At 51.1% G+C, this 25,243-nt stretch overlaps 1 protein-coding gene across 15 annotated transcripts in view; it reads left to right on the top strand.

The window, feature by feature from the left end:
* The window catches only part of PLEC (plectin), a 447,362-nt gene that overhangs the window by 257,482 nt on the left and 164,637 nt on the right, over positions 1–25,243 (top strand). The gene's annotated exons all lie outside the window — the stretch shown is intronic.

The following is a 25,243-nucleotide window of genomic DNA, read 5'->3' as shown; positions in this document are numbered from 1 at the left end:
AGTATGTGTATATGTACATGTATGACCCGGTCACCGGCCAGTATGTGTATATGTACATGTATGACCCGGTCACCGGCCAGTATGTGTATATGTACATGTATGACCCGGTCACCGGCCAGTATGTGTATATGTACATGTATGACCCGGTCACCGGCCAGTATGTGTATATGTACATGTATGACCCGGTCACCGGCCAGTATGTTTATATGTACATGTATGACCCGGTCACCGGCCAGTATGTGTATATGTACATGTATGACTCGGTCACCGGCCAGTATGTGTATGTGTATATGTACATGTATGACCCGGTCACCGGCCAGTATGTGTATATGTACATGTATGACCCGGTCACCGGCCAGTATGTGTATATGTACATGTATGACCCGGTCACCGGCCAGTATGTGTATATGTACATGTATGACCCGGTCACCGGCCAGTATGTGTATATGTACATGTATGACCCGGTCACCGGCCAGTATGTGTATATGTACATGTATGACCCGGTCACCGGCCAGTATGTTTATATGTACATGTATGACCCGGTCACCGGCCAGTATGTGTATATGTACATGTATGACTCGGTCACCGGCCAGTATGTGTATGTGTATATGTACATGTATGACCCGGTCACCGGCCAGTATGTGTATATGTACATGTATGACCCGGTCACCGGCCAGTATGTTTATATGTACATGTATGACCCGGTCACCGGCCAGTATATGTACATGTATGACCCGGTCACCGGCCAGTATGTGTATATGTTCATGTATGACCCGGTCACCAGCCAGTATATGTACATGTATGACCCAGTCACCAGCCAGTATATGTATATGTACATGTATGACCCGGTCACCGGCCAGTATGTGTATATGTACATGTATGACCCGGTCACCGGCCAGTATGTGTATATGTACATGTATGACCCGGTCACCGGCCAGTATCTGTATATGTACATGTATGACCCGGTCACCGGCCAGTGTGTGTATATGTACAGTACATGTATGACCCGGTCACCGGCCAGTATCTGTATCTATATAGTACATGGAGGTTGTGGGAACAGTAATGGAAGTGACCAGAGTCTGAAGATATTAGTAGGGGTTAGCAAGGAATAGTCATTAGTGAGGTGAGCTGAGGGGTCGATCTAAATTACTGAGAATTAACCAGACGGCCTGGTGTAGAGTATTCAAAGGAATTGGTGCAGCACCAGAGAAGTCCTGGAGCTCTCTGCTGCTTGAGTCATGTGAGATCACATTTTTTAATCTTTTGGTTTCGGGGGTTGGTTGGTCCATTGTGTGTGACCTGTTTTTGGTGCCCCCAGCTTTACAGGAATATGAATCCCTATAATCCATATTCCAGGATCGTATGCGCTGGCAGATTGCTTTCTCTGTGCACTTATCGATGGCCGGGAAATTCCAGGCATCTGTTGCAGGAATTGAAGAGGGGAAAACATGAGAAAGGGGGAGTTTCGGCAATGAAAACGGAGAGTCCGGGATAAGGGGGGAGGTGATGTATAAAAAGCTGCTGCAGTGAGGGTGAATTCTGAGAGAGTGGAGCTCAAAACAATCCCACTCTATGGAGAGACGATGGGACAGACGAGGCACAGTCATAGAGCTCACAAATAGTGATGAGCGAGTGTACTCGTTGCTCGGGTGACCTCCGAGTATTTGTTATTGCTCGGAAATATAGTTTTCATCGCGTCCGTTGCATGATTTACGGCTTCCAGATACGCTGAATACATGTGGGAATTCCCTAACAAACAGGCATTCCTCACATGTATTCAGCGTATTTGGAATCATGCAACTGAGGTGATGAAAACTATATCTCCGAGCAATAACAAATACTCGGAGGTCATCCGAGCAACGAGTATACTCGCTCATCACTACTCACTAAGTTAAGAATCATTCTCTGCCACGTTCTGCAAATGTCCTTCAGTATCAAAGCAGGACATGTCAGCGAGATGGTGTGCGGTATTAGAGGAACCTGCTGTTCATGGCTGACACTTTAGAGAAGTGGCCTAACTTATCCATCCATGTGCCAAGCTGGCCTCCTTCATTCGCGAGCTGGCCTCCGTCCACCGAGCTGGCCTCCCTCCATCCACCAAGCTGGCTTTCTAGCTCTGTCCCCCTTGCTGGCCTCCCTCTGTCCCCCTCTCTCGCCTTACCTCTCTCCGTCTGCTTTAATCGGTGCACCTCCCTCCGTCCTCCTCACTCGGTCCGCCTCTCTCACCTCCCTACGTCCTCCTCGCTCGGTCCGCCTCTCTCACCTCCCTCCGTCCCCCTCGCTTGCCTCCCTCTGCCCCGCCTCCTTGTATCCCTCTGCCCCACTCGCTTTCCTCCCTCCGTCCCCCTCGCTTGCCTCCCTCCGTCCACCAAGGTCGGTCCGACTCTCGTCATCCTCCGTCCACCTCGCTCGGTCCTCCTCTCGCCTCCCTCCATCTGCGTCGCTCAGTCTAACTGTCTCACCACCCTCCGTCCTCCAAGCTGGCCTCCCTCCGTCCCCCTCTCTCGCTTTGCCTCTCTCCATCCGCTTTATTCGGTCCGCCTCTCTCGACTCCCTTCGTCCTCCTCACTCGGTCCGCCTCTCTTGCCTCCCTCCGTCCTCCTCGCTCGGTCCGCCTCTCTTGCCTCCCTCCGTCCTCCTCGCTCGGTCCGCCTCTCTCACCTTCCTCCGTCCTCCTCGCTTGGTCCGCCTCTCTCGCCTCCCTTCATCCTCCTCGTTCGGTCTGCCTCTCACCTCCCTCTGTCCTCCTCGCTCGGTCCGCCTCCCTCCGTTCGCCTCTCTCGCCTCCCTCCGTTCGCCTCTCTCGCCTCCCTCCGTTCGCCTCTCTCGCCTCCCTCCGTTCGCCTCTCTCGCCTCCCTCCGTCCTCGCTCAGTTCGCCTCTCTCGCCTCCCTCTGTCCTCCTCGCTCAGTCCACCTCTCTCGCCTCTCTTCATCCTCCTCGCTTGGTACGCCTCTCTCTCCTCCCTTCATCCTCCTCGCTCGTTCTGCCTCTCACCTCCCTCTGTCCTCCTCGCTCGGTCCGCCTCTCTCGCCTCCCTCCGTCCTCCTCGCTTGGTCCGCCTCTCTCGCCTCCCTTCATCCTCCTCGCTCGGTCTGCCTCTCGCCTCCCTCTGTCCTCCTCGCTCGGTTCGCCTCTCGCCTCCCTCCGTCCTCCTCGCTCGGTCCACCTCTCTCGCCTCCCTCCGTCCTCCTCGCTCGGTCCACCTCTCTCGCCTCCCTCCGTCCTCCTCGCTTGGTCCGCCTCTCTCGCCTCCCTCTGTCCTCCTCGCTTGGTTCGCCTCTCGCCTCCCTATGTCCTCCTCGCTCAGTCCACCTCTTGTCTCCCTCCGTCCTCCTCGCTCGGTCCGCCTCTCTCGCTTTCCTCCGTCCTCCTTGCTCGGTTCGCCTCTCTTGCCTCTCTCCGTCGTCCTCGCTCGGTCCGCCTCTCTCACCTCTCTTCATCCTCCTCGCTCGGTCTGCCTCTCTCGCCTCCCTCCGTCCTCACTTGGTCCGCCTCTCACGCCTCCCTCCATCCTCCTCGCTCATTCCGCCTCTCTCGCCTCCTTTTGTCAGCCTCGCTCTCTCCGCCTCACTCGCCTCCCTCTGTCAGCCTTGCTCGGTCTGCCTCTCTCGCCTCCCTCTGTCCTCCTCGCTCGGTCCGCCTTACTCGCCTCCCTCTGTCCTCCTCGCTCATTCCGCCTCTCTCGCCTCCCTCCTACCATCAGTCTATTACTTACATGTGCTATTTTTCAGGATTTGAGTGCAACTTGTCCAGTCCTTTATCATTGCCCTGTGGCAAACTTCCACATTGTTCATGGAGTTGCAACCTGTGCTCACTAGGGCCCCCTGCAGGACTCCGAGTGAAGTGCAGCTGTCACGTTTCCTAACTTGTGGATTATCAGGCGGTATTGTATATGGCGCGTTCTCATGGCTCTAGGATAAGTAGCGGCAGCCTCATCTTACCGTGAGAGTCCGCTTGGCTGTGCCAGGATGTACCCGCATGTACCAATGAGGTACTGGGATACTGTGACGTTGCTGCTGCAGGTGGCAGTGCCCACAGCGGGCGCCTAAAGCTCAACACGGGCACCTGTATACCAAATAACCCAGGCTGGTATATAGGGGCACAGCACAGGGCTGTATATAGTGGTATTACATAACACAGGCCAGTATATAGGGGCACAGCACAGGGCTGTATATAGTGGTATTACATAACACAGGCCGGTATATAGGGGCACAGCACAGGGCTGTATATAGTGGTATTACATAACACAGGCTGGTATATAAGGGCACAGAACAGGGCTGTATATAGTGGTATTACATAACACAGGCTGGTATATAGGGGCACAGCACAGGGCTGTATATAGTGGTATTACATAACACAGGCCGGTATATAGGGGCACAGCACAGGGGCTGTATATAGTGGTATTACATAACACAGGCCGGTATATAGGGGCACAGCACAGGGCTGTATATAGTGGTATTACATAACACAGGCCGGTATATAGGGGCACAGGGCTGTATATAGTGGTATTACATAACACAGGCCGGTATATAGGGGCACAGAACAGGGCTGTATATAGTGGTATTACATAACACAGGCCGGTATATAGGGGCACAGCACAGGGCTGTATATAGTGGTATTACATAACACAGGCTGGTATATAGGGGCACATCACAGGGCTGTATATAGTGGTATTACATAACACAGGCCGGTATATAGGGGCACATCTCAGGGGCTGTATATAGTGGTGTTACATAACACAGGCCGGTATATTGGGGCACAGCACAGATCTGTATATAGTGGTATTACATAACACAGGCTGGTATATAGTGGTGTTACATAACACAGGCCAGTATATAGGGGCACAGCACAGGGCTGTATATAGTGGTATTACATAGCACAGACTGGTATATAGGGGCACAGCACAGGGGCTGTATATAGTGGTGTTACATAACACAGGCCGGTATATTGGGGCACAGCACAGGGCTGTATATAGTGGTATTACATAACACAGGCTGGTATATAGGGGCACAGCACAGGGGCTGTATATAGTGGTGTTACATAACACAGGCCGGTATATTGGGGCACATCTCAGGGGCTGTATATAGTGGTGTTACATAACACAGGCCGGTATATTGGGGCACAGCACAGATCTGTATATAGTGGTATTACATAACACAGGCTGGTATATAGTGGTGTTACATAACACAGGCCAGTATATAGGGGCACAGCACAGGGCTGTATATAGTGGTATTACATAGCACAGACTGGTATATAGGGGCACAGCACAGGGGCTGTATATAGTGGTGTTACATAACACAGGCCGGTATATTGGGGCACAGCACAGGGCTGTATATAGTGGTATTACATAACACAGGCTGGTATATAGGGGCACAGCACAGGGGCTGTATATAGTGGTGTTACATAACACAGGCTGGTATATACTGGTGTTACATAACACAGGCCAGTATATAGGGGCACAGCACAGGGCTGTATATAGTGGTATTACATAGCACAGACTGGTATATAGGGGCACAGCACAGGGGCTGTATATAGTGGTATTACATAACACAGGCTGACATATAGGGGCACAGCACAGGGCTGTATATAGTGGTATTACATAACACAGGCCGGTATATAGGGGCACATCACGGGCTGTATATAGTGGTATTACATAACACAGGCTGACATATAGGGGCACAGCACAGGGCTGTATATAGTGGTATTACATAACACAGGCTGGTATATAGGGGCACAGCACAGGGCTGTATATAGTAGAATTACATAGCACAGGCTGGTATATAGGGGCACAGCACAGGGCTGTATATAGTGGTATTACATAGCACAGGCTGGTATATAGGGGCACAGCACAGGGCTGTATATAGGGGCACAGCACAGGGCTGTATATAGTGGTATTACATAGCACAGGCCGGTATATAGGGGCACAGCACAGGGCTGTATATAGTGGTATTACATAGCACAGGCTGGTATATAGGGGCACAGCACAGGGCTGTATATAGTGGTATTACATTGCACAGGCCGGTATATAGGGGCACAGCACAGGGCTGTATATAGTGGTATTATATAACACAGGCTGGTATATAGGGGCACAGCACAGGGCTGTATATAGGGGCACATCACACGGCTGTATATAGTGGTATTACATAGCACAGGCTGGTATATAGGGGCATAGCACAGGGCTGTATATAGTGGTATTACATAACACAGGCTGGTATATAGGGGCGCATCACAGGGCTGTATATAGTGGTATTATATAACACAGGCCGGTATATAGGGGCACAGCACAGGGCTGTAATATAGTGGTATTACATAACACAGGCTGGTATATAGGGGCGCATCACAGGGCTGTATATAGTGGTATTATATAACACAGGCCGGTATATAGGGGCACAGCACAGGGCTGTAATATAGTGGTATTACATAACACAGGCCGGTATATAGGGGCACAGCACAGGGCTGTATATAGGGGCACAGCACAGGGCTGTATATAGTGGTATTACATAGCACAGGCCGGTATATAGGGGCACAGCACAGGGCTGTATATAGTGGTATTACATGGCACAGGCCGGTATATAGGGGCACAGCACAGGGCTGTATATAGTGGTATTACATGGCACAGGCCAGTATATAGGGGCACAGCACAGGGCTGTATATAGTTCTATTACATAGCACAGGCCGGTATATAGGGGCACAGCACAGGGCTGTATATAGTGGTATTACTTGGCACAGGCCGGTATATAGGGGCACAGCACAGGGCTGTATATAGGGGCACAGCACAGGGCTGTATATAGTGGTATTACATAGCACAGGCTGGTATATAGGGGCACAGCACAGGGCTGTATATAGTGGTATTACATGGCACAGGCCGGTATATAGGGGCACAGCACAGGGCTGTATATAGGGGCACAGCACAGGGCTGTATATAGTGGTATTACATAGCACAGGCCGGTATATAGGGGCACAGCACAGGGCTGTATATAGTGGTATTACATGGCACAGGCCGGTATATAGGGGCACAGCACAGGGCTGTATATAGTGGTATTACATAACACAGGCTGGTATATAGGGGCACAGCACAGGGCTGTATATAGTGGTATTACATAACACAGGCCGGTATATAGGGGCACAGCACAGGGCTGTATATAGTGGTATTACATAGCACAGGCCGGTATATAGGGGCACAGCACAGGGCTGTATATAGTGGTATTACATGGCACAGGGCTGTATATAGGGGCACAGCACAGGGCTGTATATAGGGGCACAGCACAGGGCTGTATATAGGGGCACAGCACAGGGCTGTATATAGTGGTATTACATAGCACAGGCCGGTATATAGGGGCACAGCACAGGGGCTGTATATAGTTCTATTACATAGCACATGCCGGTATATAGGGGCACAGCACAGGGCTGTATATAGGGGCACAGCACAGGGCTGTATATAGTGGTATTACATGGCACAGGCCGGTATATAGGGGCACAGCACAGGGCTGTATATAGGGGCACAGCACAGGGCTGTATATAGTGGTATTACATGGCACAGGCCGGTATATAGGGGCACAGCACAGGGCTGTATATAGGGGCACAGCACAGGGCTGTATATAGTGGTATTACATAGCACAGGCCGGTATATAGGGGCACAGCACAGGGCTGTATATAGTGGTATTACATAGCACAGGCTGGTATATAGGGGCACAGCACAGGGCTGTATATAGTGGTATTACATTGCACAGGCCGGTATATAGGGGCACAGCACAGGGCTGTATATAGGGGCACATCACAGGGCTGTATATAGTGGTATTATATAACACAGGCTGGTATATAGGGGCACAGCACAGGGCTGTATATAGGGGCACATCACACGGCTGTATATAGTGGTATTACATAGCACAGGCTGGTATATAGGGGCATAGCACAGGGCTGTATATAGTGGTATTACATAACACAGGCTGGTATATAGGGGCGCATCACAGGGCTGTATATAGTGGTATTATATAACACAGGCCGGTATATAGGGGCACAGCACAGGGCTGTAATATAGTGGTATTACATGGCACAGGCCGGTATATAGGGGCACAGCACAGGGCTGTATATAGGGGCACAGCACAGGGCTGTATATAGTGGTATTACATAGCACAGGCCGGTATATAGGGGCACAGCACAGGGCTGTATATAGTGGTATTACATGGCACAGGCCGGTATATAGGGGCACAGCACAGGGCTGTATATAGTGGTATTACATGGCACAGGCCGGTATATAGGGGCACAGCACAGGGCTGTATATAGTTCTATTACATAGCACAGGCCGGTATATAGGGGCACAGCACAGGGCTGTATATAGTGGTATTACTTGGCACAGGCCGGTATATAGGGGCACAGCACAGGGCTGTATATAGGGGCACAGCACAGGGCTGTATATAGTGGTATTACATAGCACAGGCTGGTATATAGGGGCACAGCACAGGGCTGTATATAGTGGTATTACATGGCACAGGCCGGTATATAGGGGCACAGCACAGGGCTGTATATAGGGGCACAGCACAGGGCTGTATATAGTGGTATTACATAGCACAGGCCGGTATATAGGGGCACAGCACAGGGCTGTATATAGTGGTATTACATGGCACAGGCCGGTATATAGGGGCACAGCACAGGGCTGTATATAGTGGTATTACATAACACAGGCTGGTATATAGGGGCACAGCACAGGGCTGTATATAGTGGTATTACATAACACAGGCCGGTATATAGGGGCACAGCACAGGGCTGTATATAGTGGTATTACATGGCACAGGCCGGTATATAGGGGCACAGCACAGGGCTGTATATAGGGGCACAGCACAGGGCTGTATATAGGGGCACAGCACAGGGCTGTATATAGTGGTATTACATAGCACAGGCCGGTATATAGGGGCACAGCACAGGGCTGTATATAGTGGTATTACATGGCACAGGCCGGTATATAGGGGCACAGCACAGGGGCTGTATATAGTTCTATTACATAGCACATGCCGGTATATAGGGGCACAGCACAGGGCTGTATATAGGGGCACAGCACAGGGCTGTATATAGTGGTATTACATGGCACAGGCCGGTATATAGGGGCACAGCACAGGGCTGTATATAGTGGTATTACATAGCACAGGCTGGTATATAGGGGCACAGCACAGGGCTGTATATAGTGGTATTACATGGCACAGGCCGGTATATAGGGGCACAGCACAGGGCTGTTTATAGGGGCACAGCACAGGGCTGTATATAGTGGTATTACTTGGCACAGGCCGGTATATAGGGGCACAGCACAGGGCTGTATATAGTGGTATTACATAGCACAGGCTGGTATATAGGGGCACAGCACAGGGCTGTATATAGTGGTATTACATGGCACAGGCCGGTATATAGGGGCACAGCACAGGGCTGTATATAGTGGTATTACATAGCACAGGCTGGTATATAGGGGCACAGCACAGGGCTGTATATAGTGGTATTACATAGCACAGGCCGGTATATAGGGGCACAGCACAGGCCGGTATATAGGGGTATTACATAGCACAGGGCTGTATATAGTGGTATTACATAGCACAGGGCTGTATATAGGGGCACAGCACAGGGCTGTATATAGTGGTATTACATAGCACAGGGCTGTATATAGGGGCACAGCACAGGGCTGTATATAGTGGTATTACATGGCACAGGCCGGTATATAAGGGCACAGCACAGGGCTGTATATAGTGGTATTACATAGCACAGGCTGGTATATAGGGGCACAGCACAGGGCTGTATATAGTGGTATTACATAGCACAGGCCGGTATATAGGGGCACAGCACAGGCCGGTATATAGGGGTATTACATAACACAGGCTGGTATATAGGGGCACAGCACAGGGCTGTATATAGTGGTATTACATAGCACAGGCTGGTATATAGGGGCACAGCACAGGGCTGTATATAGTGGTATTACATAGCACAGGCCGGTATATAGGGGCACAGCACAGGCCGGTATATAGGGGTATTACATAGCACAGGGCTGTATATAGTGGTATTACATAGCACAGGGCTGTATATAGGGGCACAGCACAGGGCTGTATATAGTGGTATTACATGGCACAGGCCGGTATATAGGGGCACAGCACAGGGGCCTTTCCAGGATTGCAGATCTGACGTGATGGGTACATTGTCACGGATCCTCACCTGTGAGTAGCATGAGACAGGATTTGCCTTTGATGGCGCTATCAGTAAAGGGTTACTAGCAGTGTGTTGGTGAGTCTGTGCCAGCTGTGTAGGTGACAGGAGGGAAGTGACAGGGGCTCCAGCCTGTGACTCACAATCCGCCTCCCCCACCCCAATACCCAAACTTCCTTTCCTGTAAGAATCTGCACAGTCGCCCCTGCCACCGTCACACACTGGCGATAGGAGGGTGCCATCCGCTGCCCATTTTTACACGTTTTCCCTCCTACAAAGAATGGAGAGATCTGTAAATGTTATCGTAGGTGCACTTCACCTGTGAGACAGAATCTAACGATAAAATCCAGAAAACCACATTGTAGCATTGTTACATATTTCTCCCAGACTTTATTACATTTCCCCACGTTTTCTTACACTCAGCTTTATTACCTTTGTGTTTATTGAAACAACACAAAACAGAAAAAAAAGGCAAATTGGACATAAGGGTGTGTGTGTCCACGGCCAGTGAACGCTGCTTGTTTGACGCTGCGCAGAGCTGCAGCGTCAAACACGCAGCGTCCAGATGTTCCAGCATAGTGGAGGGGTTTTTTGAAATCCCGTGTCCACTATGTGTGGAAACCCGCACGCGGCGGGTCTGCGACTCCGGACATGCTGCGCGTCTTTTCAGATCGCAGCATGTCCGTACACCTTGCGGGGACGCAGCGTCCCCGCAAGGCATAACACAGGGCGCTATGGGAGGGGTGCGATGATCCCGGATGTGTACAGTCGCGTCCCAGAAGGGGGCGGGGCTTCGCCGCTCCGGCGATACCGCCGGCCATCCTGAACGTGGACACGCAGCCTGACTTCACACAAAACTCCAAAAATGGACAAAATTGTGGATAAACATCTTTGTTTTCAGCATGTGATGCTCGTTCACACTCACCTATGGGAAGTAACAGGTGTGGACAATGTGAAAATCCCAGAATAAACCGGATACAAAGGGGAGAAGTTACCTCAATCTTTGAATTACGCGTCTATATGTCTCTGTGTGCCACACTAAGCATGGAGAACAGGAAGAGTGAGGGAAATTTCGGACAATTTGCCCTTGTTTCCTCTGTAGAACCACACAAAAAAAACGTGTGAAGCAAAACATGTGTAATTGCAATACTTTACTGGGAGAAATGCTTCATTTTCTGGAACAATTTCAAGGGTGCCAACCCTGTATACCAGCCATACATATAGAATGATATATAGCAGATACATATATAATTATATACAGGAGATGCCCAGGTTATACCGGCTGTACGTATATAATTATATACAGGAGATGCCCAGGTTATACCGGCTGTACATATATAATTATATACAGGAGATGCCCAGGTTATACCGGCTGTACGTATATAATTATATATAGGAGATGCCCAGGTTATACCGGCTGTACATATATAATTATATACAGGAGATGCCCAGGTTATACCGGCTGTACATATATAATTATATACAGATGATGCCCAGGTTATACCGGCTGTACGTATATAATTATATACAGATGATGCCCAGGTTATACCGGCTGTACGTATATAATTATATACAGGAGATGCCCAGGTTGTACCGGCTGTACATATATAATTATATACAGGAGATGCCCAGGTTATACCGGCTGTACATATATAATTATATACAGGAGATGCCCAGGTTATACCGGCTGTACATATATAATTATATACAGATGATGCCCAGGTTATACCGGCTGTACGTATATAATTATATACAGGAGATGCCCAGGTTATACCGGCTGTACATATATAATTATATACAGGAGATGCCCAGGTTATACCGGCTGTACATATATAATTATATACAGGAGATGCCCAGGTTATACCGGCTGTACATATATAATTATATACAGATGATGCCCAGGTTATACCGGCTGTACATATATAATTATATACAGGAGATGCCCAGGTTATACCGGCTGTACATATATAATTATATACAGGAGGTGCCCAGGTTATACCGGCTGTACGTATATAATTATATACAGGAGATGCCCAGGTTATACCGGCTGTACATATATAATTATATACAGATGATGCCCAGGTTATACCGGCTGTACATATATAATTATATACAGGAGATGCCCAGGTTATACCGGCTGTACATATATAATTATATACAGGAGATGCCCAGGTTATACCGGCTGTACGTATATAATTATATACAGGAGATGCCCAGGTTATACCGGCTGTACATATATAATTATATACAGGAGATGCCCAGGTTATACCGGCTGTACATATATAATTATATACAGGAGATGCCCAGGTTATATCGGCTGTACATATATGATTATATACTGGTGTCACGTTTCACGGGGAGGATACCTTTATCATCCCCACCACTCACACCAATGTCATGAACCGGGGTTGCTTGGTTGCCCCTGTTTCTTTTCTGAAGGGGATTTATCTATATCCCACGTCCCAGTTTCGGTTTGGGACTTGCAGCTCTCTGGCGCCCCCTTACCTTCAGGTCAAACAGGGTACTGCACCTAGGATAATTAGTCACCAGAAAGGCTGCCTTACTTAGTACTGGCTAATGTGCACACTGCAGCGAGGGCGATATAACTACTCCCACTCCCGCTGCCACCAGTTCAGATTTCTTACCGGGTCCGTAGCCAACCCAAACTAGTAGCGTAATTCACTTCAGAGGACGTGACAGTATGTTATAGAGCAAGGAGAGACAAAGCTAGTAATTTCATTTATTTTACACTAAAAAAAAAAAAAGCCATCAAATGTACTGTTCCGTTCATGTGACCCGGGCCCTACTTCCCATGGACGGAATAGTACATCATAGGTGATTATCACAGCTGACATCCGGCACTATGTGTCAGGAGCGGTCACGGACCGATCCCAGCACAATAATGCCTGGAACACTGCGATCAAACCTGATCGCAGCGTTCCGGCGGCATAGGGAAGCATCGCGCAGGGAGGGGGTCATGTTGTTCAGAGGGTCTCCTACCTCCTTCTCCCTGCAGGCCCTGGATCCAAAATGGCCGCGGGGCTCCTTCCTGGCCCTGCAGGGAGGTGGCTTGGAAGCGCCTGCTCAGAGCAGGCGTCGGCAAGCCTGGAGCACTGCCTGTCATGTCGATGATCTGATACAGTGCACTGCAAAGTGTCAGATCAGCGGCCTGTGTAAGGACGCACACTGCAGCTGTGCTTCCCCCCACAGCCTCTCCTTCTTTTCACTGCCTAGAAAGCTCCTCCTCACTCTGTGTAAGGCCGGAGTCACACACAACGTACGAAAATACCGACCGAGACACGCAGAAAATGTCCTGAACAGTGATCCGTCTTCAATGCGAGGGTGCGATTTTTTTCTCCAAAAATTATCTGTGTCATCCATATGGCATCCGTATGGCGAGATTTTCTCGCCGGCTTGCAAAATGGACATAGAATGGATCCATGGCCTCAAATATTTGTAAAAACATATATACAGTCTATATATATATATATATATATATATATATATATATATATATATATATATATATATATATATATATATATATATATATATATATATATATTATATGTCAGTGAGACACACATATATATACACGTATATTTAATACAGCGCTAGATAGCAGAAAAGCCGGTAACTCAGTTGCCTGCTTTTGCTATGTCCTTCCCAAACCTGACAGGATATGAGACATGGTTACATACAGTAAACCATCTCATATCCCTTATTTTTTTACATATTCCTCACTAATAATGTTAGAAGTGTCAGTGTGCAAAATTTGGGGGCTCTAGCTGTTAAAATAAAGGGTTAAATCACAGAAAAAACTGGCATGGGTTCCTGCGCAATTTTCTCCGCCAGAGTGGGAAAGCCAGTGACTGAGGGCAGATATTAATAGCCTAGAGAGGGTCCATGGTTATTGCCCCCCCCAAGCCCCCCTCCCCCCGGCTAAAAACATCTGCCCCCATCCACTCCAGAAAAGGCAGATCTGTAGGATGTGCCTATTCTGGCACTTAGCCTCTCTCTTCCCACTCCCGAGTAGCGGTGGGATATGGGGTAATAAGGGGTTAATGTCACCTTGCTATTGTAAGGTGACATTAAGCCTGGTTAATAATGGAGAGGTGTCAATAAGACACCTATCCATTATTAATCCAATATTATTAAAGGGTTAAACACACACATTAGGAAAAATGTATTTTAATGAAATAAAGGCACATGGTGTTATAATAGTTTATTATACTCTCAATCCAATTGAAGACCCTTGTCACCTGAAACAAAGTTAAAATAAAAAAACACCAATATCCCATACCTCTCCGGCGTTAGTCATATCCACGATGTAAATCCATCTGAAGGGGTTAAATAACTTTACAAGCAGAAGCTCTGCTAATGCAGCTGTGCTCCTGCCTGTAAAAACTGGGGAATGAAAGGAATGCAGGGGAACGTAGCTACCTAGACTTGCGGTGCTGCGACCCCTGCTGGCATAAACTCATATGAACTCGAGCGTGAGAAAATATTCTGAAAAATTCCCACGCTGGAGTTCATATGAGTTTCTACCAGCGGGGGCGCATCACCGCAAGTCTAGGTAGCATAGCCTTACATTAGCAAGGTGACATTTACCCTTTATTACCCCATATCCCACCGCTACTCGGGAGTGGGAAGAGAGTGGCCAAATGCCAGAATAGGCGCATCTTACAGATGTGCCTTTTCTGGGGTGGCTGGGGGCAGATGTTTTTAGGGGGGGCCAATAACCATGGACCCTCTCTAGGCTGTTAATATCTGCCCTCAGTCACTGGCTTTCCCACTCTGGCGGAGAAAATTGCGCAGGAGCCCACACCAGTTTTTTCTGTGATTTAACCCTTTATTTTAACAGCTAGAGCCCCCAAATTTTGCACACAGACACTTCTTACATTAGTAGTGAGAAATATGTAAAAATATAAGGGATATGAGATGGTTTACTGTATGTAATTACGTCTCGTATCCTGTCAGGTTTGGGAAGGAGATAGCAAAAGCCGGCAATTGAACTACCGGCTTTTCTGCTATCTAGCACTGTATGAAATATAAATATCTATATATATAATTGTCTAAGGGTTTTTCTGTCTGTCTGTCTGTCCTGGAAATCCCGCGTCTCTGATTGGTCGAGGCCGCCAGGCCTCGACCAATCAGCGACGGGCACAGCATGGCGACGATGATGTCATAAAGGTTGCCTTGACCAATCAGCGATGGGCACAGTCTGCCGCGAATTCGCCTCGACCAATCAGCGACGGGCACAGTATCGACGTAGATGTCATAATGGTTGCCATGCCGATGATGATGTCATAAAGGTTGCCTCGACCAATCAGCGACGGGCGCAGTCTGCCGCGAATTCTGGAATCATCATTGTCCATATACTACGGGGACATGCATATTCTAGAATACCCGATGCGTTAGAATCGGGCCACAATCTAGTATATATATATGTGTCTCACTGACAAAATAGTGTATATATATATATATATACTATGTGTAGACATTAATTTTATCTGTTCTATTCCAACCTGTCAGTGTGATGTTACTGTACACCGCGCTGAATTACCGGCTTTTCTATAGGACACCGGTGCGTATTTCTCACGTCACACTGATGGTCCGTGTGTAATCCGTTTTTTTCTCGCACCCATAGACTTGCATTGGCGATTCTCGGCCGAGATACGCTGTCAATCGCAGCATGCTGTGATTTCACTTGGATCCTGAATACGGCCGAGAAAAAAACGGATAATAGGAGCTGCCCCATAGATTAACATTGGGCCGAGTGCTATGCGATTTTTTTTATCGCATTGCACTCGTCCGTATTACGGTCTAGTGTGACTCCGGCCTAATTCTAAACCACTCATCCCCCCCTCCCTCAAGAATGTGTTTGTTATCAGCAACCAGTCCTTTGTCTGAAACATGGACTTCTTTGTGTATGATAGAGTTATACCAGATGAAATAACTTGACCCCAAATAGTGGTATAGGGGTGAAGCTGACGTTTTTGGAATGTGCATTAATAGACCCACACTCCGGTGAATTTTCTAAGCTCTGGGAGAAGCAGAATCCAAGTAGTGGATTACTGCTTAACTGAGGCACATAGCCAAGTCATGTTTAGACTTAATAGAACGCTAATCTCAAAACAAGATCGATAATATGTTCGTTGTCCTTCCACGAGCCCCTCCCCAAGAGGTATGAGTAATAGAAGATTTGACATAACCTCCAGAAGGGGGAGGGCATTCCAGGGCGCAGCCCATTCAGTGAGGTCATGAAGGACAGGGTATAACACATTGACCAGCTGAGTTGGAAGGTGGTCTTTTGCCCAGGAAGTCAGCTAACAGAAGCCCTGCAATCTGCTCTGATGCATTGGGATGTGTCGCTCTTCCCCCGCCCACATGGCCTGCCATTATCTGAGAGAACTGTAAGTGCTTTTCATCTTTAATCCCTTTTATTTTGTAATCGTTCTGTACATACGATAATTGTCTCATCTTGTAATATCGTTTTTTTTTATACCTTTTGTAAACACTGCCTAATCTTTTTTTGGAGTAAAAGCTATAATATTTACTAGCTTTGTTTTCCTTGCTCTAAAACAGCGGTCCCCAACCCTTTTGACCTAGAGAGCCACATTCAGCACTGAGAGAAGGTCACGAGCAACATCCTGCTCCTGTCTCCCTCAACGTAGTGTCAACCAAAGCCCCCATTACGGGTATAAAGATAACCAAAACTTTTCCACAGAAATCACTCCAAAGGAGTGCACTGAGATCCAAGGGTTACCAAAATGATCCAATTCAGTATTCTCCCATCAAGGACTCCGAACACATTGTCGCATTCAGGTTCAAGAACCGGCTCTACCTTTTAATATCATCCCCCATACCTAAAACATCTCTAAACCCCTAAATCCAGTATATGTGCATCCAGATTTGCTCTTCTGTGCAGGGCTACTCAAAAATTCACCATTTTGAGATGTACTCTTCATAACTGTTTGCTAGACCTAGAGCTAATGCACCAAGCTGGGAGACAGTCTCGAGCCACAATTCATGGGACCGCGAGCCACATGTGGCTCCCGAGCTACAGGTTGGGGATCCCTGCTCTAAAACATACCTCCAGCATCATCTGAAGTAAATTATGCTACTAATTGGGTTGGCTCCTGACCCATTATTAATCTTAAGTAATAGGAGCTGGTGGCAGCAAAGCGTTCTTAGCTTGTTGGGTATAGCTGGCAGTGACGGAAAGGGTTTTATAAGTGGATTGCATGCCTGTGATCGGGAATAGCTATAAGACCTCACTGCAGTATGCCCAATAGCCAGTACATAGCAGGCAGCCTTTCTGACAACTAATTATCCTAGGTGCAGTACCCTGACTGAACCGGAGGGTAAAGGGGGCGCCAGAGAGCTGCAAGTTCCAAACCGAAAGTGGAATACAAATAAATCCCTGATGACGAACTGGGGCAACCAAACACCCCCGGTTCATGACAGGCAGTAGTATCTTTCCTCGGGCGCAGCGGCGTCAAGCAGTAGTAGCGTTCTCGGGCGCAGCGGCATCTGGCAGTAGTAGCGTTCTCGGGCGCAGCGGCATCTGGCAGTAGTAGCGTTCTTGGGTGCAGCGGCGTCTGGCAGTAGTAGCGTTCTTGGGTGCAGCGGCGTCGGGCAGTGGTAGCGTTCTCTGGCGCAGCGGCGTCGGGCAGTAGTGGCGTTCTCGGGCGCAGCGGCATCTGGCAGTAGTGGCGTTCTTGGGCGCAGTGGCGTCAGGCAGTGGTAGCGTTCTCCGGCGCAGCAGCGTCGTGCAGTGATAGCGTTCTCTGGCACAGCGGCGTCGGGCAGTGGTAGCGTTCTCTGGCGCAGCGGCGTCGGGCAGTGGTAGCATTCTCTGGCGCAGCGGCGTTGGGCAGTAGTGGCGTTCTTGGGCGCAGCGGCATCTGGCAGTAGTGGCGTTCTTGGGCGCAGTGACGTCGGGCAGTGGTAGCGTTTTCCGGCACAGCGGCGTCGTGCAGTGGTAGCGTTCTCTGGCGCAGCGGCGTCTGGCAGTAGTAGCGTTCTCGGGCGCAGCGGCGTTGGGCAGTGGTAGCGTTCTGGCGCAGCGGCGTCGGGCAGTAGTGGTGTTCTCTGGCGCAGCGGCATCTGGCAGTGGTGGCGTTCTTGGGCGCAGTGGCGTCGGGCAGTGGTAGCGTTCTTGGGCGCAGTGGTGTTGGGCAGTAGTAGCGTTCTCGGGCGCAGCGGCGTCGGGCAGTGGTAGCGTTCTCTGGCGCAGCGGCGTCGGGCAGTAGTGGCGTTCTCGGGCGCAGCGGCATCTGGCAGTAGTGGCGTTCTTGGGCGCAGTGACGTCGGGCAGTGGTAGCGTTTTCCGGCGCAGCGGCGTCGTGCAGTGGTAGCGTTCTCTGGCGCAGCGGCGTCTGGCAGTAGTAGCGTTCTCGGGCGCAGCGGCGTCGGGCAGTAGTGGTGTTCTCTGGCGCAGCGGCATCTGGCAGTGGTGGCGTTCTAGGGCGCAGTGGTGTTGGGCAGTGGTAGCGTTCTGGCGCAACGGCGTCGGGCAGTAGTGGTGTTCTCTGGCGCAGCGGCATCTGGCACTGGTGGCGTTCTTGGGCGCAGTGGTGTTGGGCAGTGGTAGCGTTCTCCGGCGCAGCGGCGTCGGGCAGTGGTAGCGTTCTCAGGCGCAGCGGCGTCTGGCAGTAGTAGCGTTCTCGGGCGCAGCGGCGTCGGGCAGCGGTAGCGTTCTGGCGCAGCGGCGTCGGGCAGTAGTAGTGTTCTCTGGCGCAGCGGCATCTGGCAGTGGTGGCGTTCTTGGGCGCAGTGGTGTTGGGCAGTGGTAGCGTTCTGGCGCAGCGGCGTCGGGCAGTAGTGGTGTTCTCTGGCGCAGCGGCATCTGGCAGTGGTGGCGTTCTTGGGCGCAGTGGCGTCGGGCAGTGGTAGCATTCTCTGGCGCAGCGGCGTCTGGCAGTAGTAGCGTTCTCGGGCGCAGCGGCGTCGGGCAGTAGTGGTGTTCTCTGGCGCAGCGGCATCTGGCAGTGGTGGCGTTCTTGGGCGCAGTGGTGTTGGGCAGTGGTAGCGTTCTGGCGCAGCGGCGTCGGGCAGTAGTGGTGTTCTCTGGCGCAGTGGCATCTGGCAGTGGTGGCGTTCTTGGGCGCAGTGTGTCATGAATCCCAATGGCTAGGGATAGCACAGGACAAGCAAAGTACAAATATATTACGGACGAGCTCTAGGGTGATGGAACCTGGGCTGACCGCTGCCCTATGCCTGACAAACGCAACTAGAGATAGCCAGGGAGCGTGCCTACGTTGGTTCTAGACGCCACGCACCAGCCTAAGAGCTAACTAGCACTGCAGAGAAAATAAAGACCTCACTTGCCTCCAGCGGAATGAACCCCAAAAGATATAGTTGCCCCCCACATGTATTGACGGTGAAATGAGAGGAAGGCACACACATAGAGATGATATATATAGTTTTAGCAAATTGAGGCCCGCTGTAAACTAGAAAGCAGAACGATACAAAAGGGGACTGAGCGGTCAGCAAAAAACCCTAATCAAAAAAACCATCCTGAGATTACAAGAACCCATGTGCCAGAGAAGCAGAACGCCGGGGGACAGACACCGGAATGTAAGTATGTACTGTTTGTTTTTTTTACGTTTACGCTGGTAACCAGGGTAAACATCGGGTTACTAAGCGCGGCCCTGCGCTTAGTTACCCGATGTTTACCCTGGTTACCGGGGACTTCGGCATCGCTCCAGCGCCGTGATTGCAACGTGTGACCGCAGTCTACGACGCTGGAGCGATAATCATACGATCGCTTCGACGTCACGGATCGTGCCGTCGTAGCGATTAAAATGGTACTGTGTGACGGTACCCTTAGTGAACCACCTAGCCCCCTTAATGCGAGCAAACAAATCAGTCAATAATGGCAATGGATACTGATACTTGACTGCAATCTTATTCAGAAGGCGATAATCTATACAAGGCCTCAGGGAACCATCTTTTTTTGCCACGAAAAAAAAACCTGCTCCCAGAGGGGACGAAGATGGACGAATATGTCCCTTTTCCAAGGACTCCTTAATATAATTCCGCATAGCAGTATGCTCTGGCAGTGACAGATTAAATAAACGACCCTTAGGGAACTTACTGCCAGGAATTAATTCTATAGCACAGTCACAATCTCTATGCGGAGGGAGCGAATTGAGCTTAGGCTCCTCAAAAACATCCCTATAGTCAGACAAAAACGCAGGGATCTCAGAAGGAGTAGATGAAGCGATTGAAATCGGAGGTGCATCATCATGAACCCCCTGACATCCCCAGCTTAACACAGACATTGTTTTCCAGTCCAGGACAGGATTATGAGTTTGTAACCATGGCAGACCAAGCACTAGTACATCATGTAAATTATAAAGTACAAGGAAGCGAATCACCTCCTGATGAACGGGAGTCATGCGCATGGTCACTTGTGTCCAATACTGCGGTTTATTCATAGCCAATGGTGTAGAGTCAATTCCCTTCAGAGGAATAGGAACTTCCAGAGGTTCCAGACTAAAACCGCAGCGTTTAGCAAATGACCAATCCATAAGACTCAGGGCAGCGCCCGAATCCACATAGGCATCGACGGAAATGGAAGACAGTGAAAAAATCAGAGTCACAGACAAAATGAACTTAGGCTGCAGAGTACCAATGGCAAAAGATTTATCAACCCTTTTTGTGCGTTTAGAGCATGCTGATATAACATGAGCTGAATCACCACAATAGAAACACAATCCATTTTTCCGCCTATAATTTTGCCGTTCACTTCTGGACTGAATTCTATCACATTGCATAGTCTCAGGTGCCTGTTCAGAAGACACCGCCAACTGGTGCACGGGTTTGCGCTCCCGTAAACGCCGATCAATCTGAATGGCCATAGCCATAGACTCATTCAGACCTGTAGGCGTAGGGAACCCCACCATAATATCCTTAATGGCCTCAGAAAGACCATTTCTGAAGTTTGCAGCCAGGGCGCACTCATTCCACTGAGTAAGCACCGACCATTTCCGAAACTTCTGACAATATATCTCCGCTTCATCATGCCCCTGAGAGAGGGCTAATAAAGCCTTTTCAGCCTGAATCTCCAGGTTAGGTTCCTCATAGAGCAATCCCAATGCTAGAAAAAACGCATCCACACTGAGCAATGCAGGATCCCCTGGTGCCAATGCAAATGCCCAATTCTGAGGGTCGCCCCGCAGGAAAGATATTACAATCTTGACCTGTTGAGCAGGGTCTCCAGAGGAGCGAGATTTTAAAGAAAGAAACAATTTACAATTGTTCCTGAAATTCAGGAAGGTAGATCTATCTCCAGAAAAGAACTCTGGAATAGGAATTCTAGGTTCAGACATGGGAGTGTGAACAACAAAATCCTGTATGTTTTGAACTTTTGCCGCGAGATTACTCAGGCAGGCTGGAAGCCAAACTCTGGACATCCATGTTAAACAGCTAAGATCAGAGCCATTCAAGGGTTAAGAGGAGGTAAGAAGCAGCTAGACAGCAATTAAGGGCTAGGCAGCAAAACTCTGAAGGGAAAAAAAAAAGAAAAAAAAAATTTCCCTTAAACACTTCTTTCTCCTGCTTCAGCCCAAACAATTAACACTTTGTGGGCCGGCTATACTGTCATGAATCCCAATGGCTAGGGATAGCACAGGACAAGCAAAGTACAAATAAATAACGGACGAGCTCTAGGGTGATGGAACCTGGGCTGACCGCTGCCCTACGCCTGACAAACGCAACTAGAGATAGCCAGGGAGCGTGCCTACGTTGGTTCTAGACGCCACGCACCAGCCTAAGAGCTAACTAGCACTGCAGAGAAAATAAAGACCTCACTTGCCTCCAGCGGAATGAACCCCAAAAGATATAGTTGCCCCCCACATGTATTGACGGTGAAATGAGAGGAAGGCACACACATAGAGATGATATATATAGTTTTAGCAAATTGAGGCCCGCTGTAAACTAGAAAGCAGAACGATACAAAAGGGGACTGAGCGGTCAGCAAAAAACCCTAATCAAAAAAACCATCCTGAGATTACAAGAACCCATGTGCCAACTCATGGCACATGGGGAGAACCTCAGTCCCCTAGAGCTACCAGCTAGCATAGAGACATAATAAGCAAGCTGGACAAAAAACCAAACAACTGAAAATCAGCACTTAGCTTATCCTGAAAGATCTGGGAGCAGGTAGGCAGGAACCAAACAGAGCACATCTGAATACATTGATAGCCGGCAAGGGAAATGACAGAAAGGCCAGGTAAAATAGGAAACACCCAGCCACTGATGGACAGGTGGAAACCAAAGGCTGCAACCCACCAAAGTCACCCAGTACCAGCAGTAACCACCAGAGGGAGCCCACAAACAGAATCCACAACAGCAGTGGTGTTGGGCAGTGGTGGCGTTCTTGGGCGCAGTGGTGTTGGGCAGTGGTAGCGTTCTTGGGCGCAGTGGTGTTGGGCAGTGGTGTTGGGCAGTGGTGGCGTTCTTGGGCGCAGTGGTGTTGGGCAGTGGTAGCGTTCTCCGGCGCAGCGGTGTTGGGCAGTGGTGGCGTTCTCTGGGGCAGCGGCGTCGGGCAGTAGTGGTGTTCTCTGGCGCAGCGGCATCTGGCAGTGGTAGCGTTCTTGGGCGCAGTGGTGTTGGGCAGTGGTAGCGTTCTTGGGCGCAGTGGTGTTGGGCAGTGGTGGCGTTCTTGGGCGCAGTGGTGTTGGGCAGTGGTGGCGTTCTTGGGCGCAGTGGTGTTGGGCAGTGGTGGCGTTCTCTGGCGCAGCGGCGTCGGGCAGTAGTGGTGTTCTCTGGCGCAGCGGCATCTGGCAGTGGTGGCGTTCTTGGGCGCAGTGGTGTTGGGCAGTGGTGGCGTTCTTTGGCGCAGTGGTGTTGGGCAGTGGTGGCGTTCTTGGGCGCAGTGGTGTTGGGCAGTGGTGGCGTTCTTTGGCGCAGTGGTGGTGGGCAGTGGTGGCGTTCTTGGCGCAGTGGTGTTGGGCAGTGGTGGCGTTCTTGGGCGCAGTGGTGTTGGGCAGTGGTAGCGTTCTTGGGCGCAGTGGTGTTGGGCAGTGGTGGCGTTCTTGGGCGCAGTGGTGTTGGGCAGTGGTGGCGTTCTTGGGCGCAGTGGTGTTGGGCAGTGGTGGCGTTCTCTGGCGCAGCGGCGTCGGGCAGTAGTGGTGTTCTCTGGCACAGCGGCATCTGGCAGTGGTGGCGTTCTTGGGCGCAGTGGTGTTGGGCAGTGGTGGCGTTCTTGGGCTCAGTGGTGTTGGGCAGTGGTGGCGTTCTTGGGCGCAGTGGTGTTGGGCAGTAGTGGCGTTCTTGGGCGCAGTGGTGTTGGGCAGTAGTGGCGTTCTTGGGCGCAGTGGTGTTGGGCAGTGGTAGCGTTCTTGGGCGCAGTGGTGTTGGGCAGTGGTGGCGTTCTTGGGCGCAGTGGTGTTGGGCAGTGGTAGCGTTCTTGGGCGCAGTGGTGTTGGGCAGTGGTGTCGGGCAGTGGTGGCGTTCTTGGGCACAGTGGTGTTGGGCAGTGGTAGCGTTCTCCGGCGCAGCGGTGTTGGGCAGTGGTGGCGTTCTCTGGCGCAGCGGCATCTGGCAGTGGTGGCGTTGTTGGGCGCAATGGCGTCGGGCAGTGGTAGCGTTCTCCGGCGCAGCGGTGTTGGGCAGTGGTGGCGTTCTCCGGCGCAGCGGTGTTGGGCAGTGGTGGCGTTCTCTGGCGCAGCGGCATCTGGCAGTGGTGGCGTTCTTGGGCGCAATGGCGTCGGGCAGTGGTAGCGTTCTCCGGCGCAGCGGTGTTGGGCAGTGGTGGCGTTCTCCGGCGCAGCGGTGTTGGGCAGTGGTGGCGTTCTCTGGCGCAGCGGCGTCGGGCAGTAGTGGTGTTCTCTGGCGCAGCGGCATCTGGCAGTGGTGGCGTTCTTGGGCGCAGTGGTGTTGGGCAGTGGTGGCGTTCTCCGGCGCAGCGGTGTTGGGCAGTGGTGGCGTTCTCTGGCGCAGTGGCGTCGGGCAGTAGTGGTGTTCTCTGGCGCAGCGGCATCTGGCAGTGGTGGCGTTCTTGGGCGCAGTGGTGTTGGGCAGTGGTGGCGTTCTCCGGCGCAGCGGTGTTGGGCAGTGGTGGCGTTCTCTGGCGCAGCGGCGTCTGTCAGTGGTAGCGTTCTCCGGCGCAGCGGCGTTTGGCAGTGGTAGCGTTCTCCGGCGCAGCGGCGTCGGGCAGTAGTAGCGTTCTCCGGCGCAGCGGTTTCGGGCAGTAGTGGTGTTCTTGGGCGCAGCGGTGTCGGGCAGTGGTAGCGTTCTCGGGCGCAGTGGCGTCGGGCAGTAGTGGTGTTCTTGGGCGCAGTGGTGTTGGGCAGTGGTAGCGTTCTCCGGCGCAGCGGCGTCTGGCAGTAGTGGTGTTCTCTGGCGCAGCGGCATCTGGCAGTGGTGGCGTTCTTGGGCGCAGTGGTGTTGGGCAGTAGTGGCGTTCTCCGGCGCAGCGGTGTCGGGCAGTAGTAGCGTTCTCCGGCGCAGCGGTTTCGGGCAGTAGTGGTGTTCTCTGGCGCAGCGGCATCTGGCAGTGGTGGTGTTCTTGGGCGCAGTGGTGTTGGGCAGTGGTGGCGTTCTCCGGCGCAGCGGTGTTGGGCAGTGGTGGCGTTCTCTGGCGCAGCGGCGTCGGGCAGTAGTGGTGTTCTCTGGCGCAGCGGCATCTGGCAGTGGTGGCGTTCTTGGGCGCAGTGGTGTTGGGCAGTGGTGGCGTTCTCCGGCGCAGCGGTGTTGGGCAGTGGTGGCGTTCTCTGGCGCAGCGGCGTCTGTCAGTGGTAGCGTTCTCCGGCGCAGCGGCGTTTGGCAGTGGTAGCGTTCTCCGGCGCAGCGGCGTCGGGCAGTAGTAGCGTTCTCCGGCGCAGCGGTTTCGGGCAGTAGTGGTGTTCTTGGGCGCAGCGGTGTCGGGCAGTGGTAGCTTTCTCGGGCGCAGTGGCGTCGGGCAGTAGTGGTGTTCTTGGGCGCAGTGGTGTTGGGCAGTGGTAGCGTTCTCCGGCGCAGCGGCGTCTGGCAGTAGTGGTGTTCTCTGGCGCAGCGGCATCTGGCAGTGGTGGCGTTCTTGGGCGCAGTGGTGTTGGGCAGTAGTG

The sequence above is a fragment of the Ranitomeya variabilis genome, chromosome 6 (genome assembly GCF_051348905.1).
Source record: "Ranitomeya variabilis isolate aRanVar5 chromosome 6, aRanVar5.hap1, whole genome shotgun sequence".
Classification (NCBI taxonomy): Eukaryota; Metazoa; Chordata; class Amphibia; order Anura; family Dendrobatidae; genus Ranitomeya; species Ranitomeya variabilis.
This window is presented reverse-complemented; position numbering and strand designations above follow the sequence as displayed.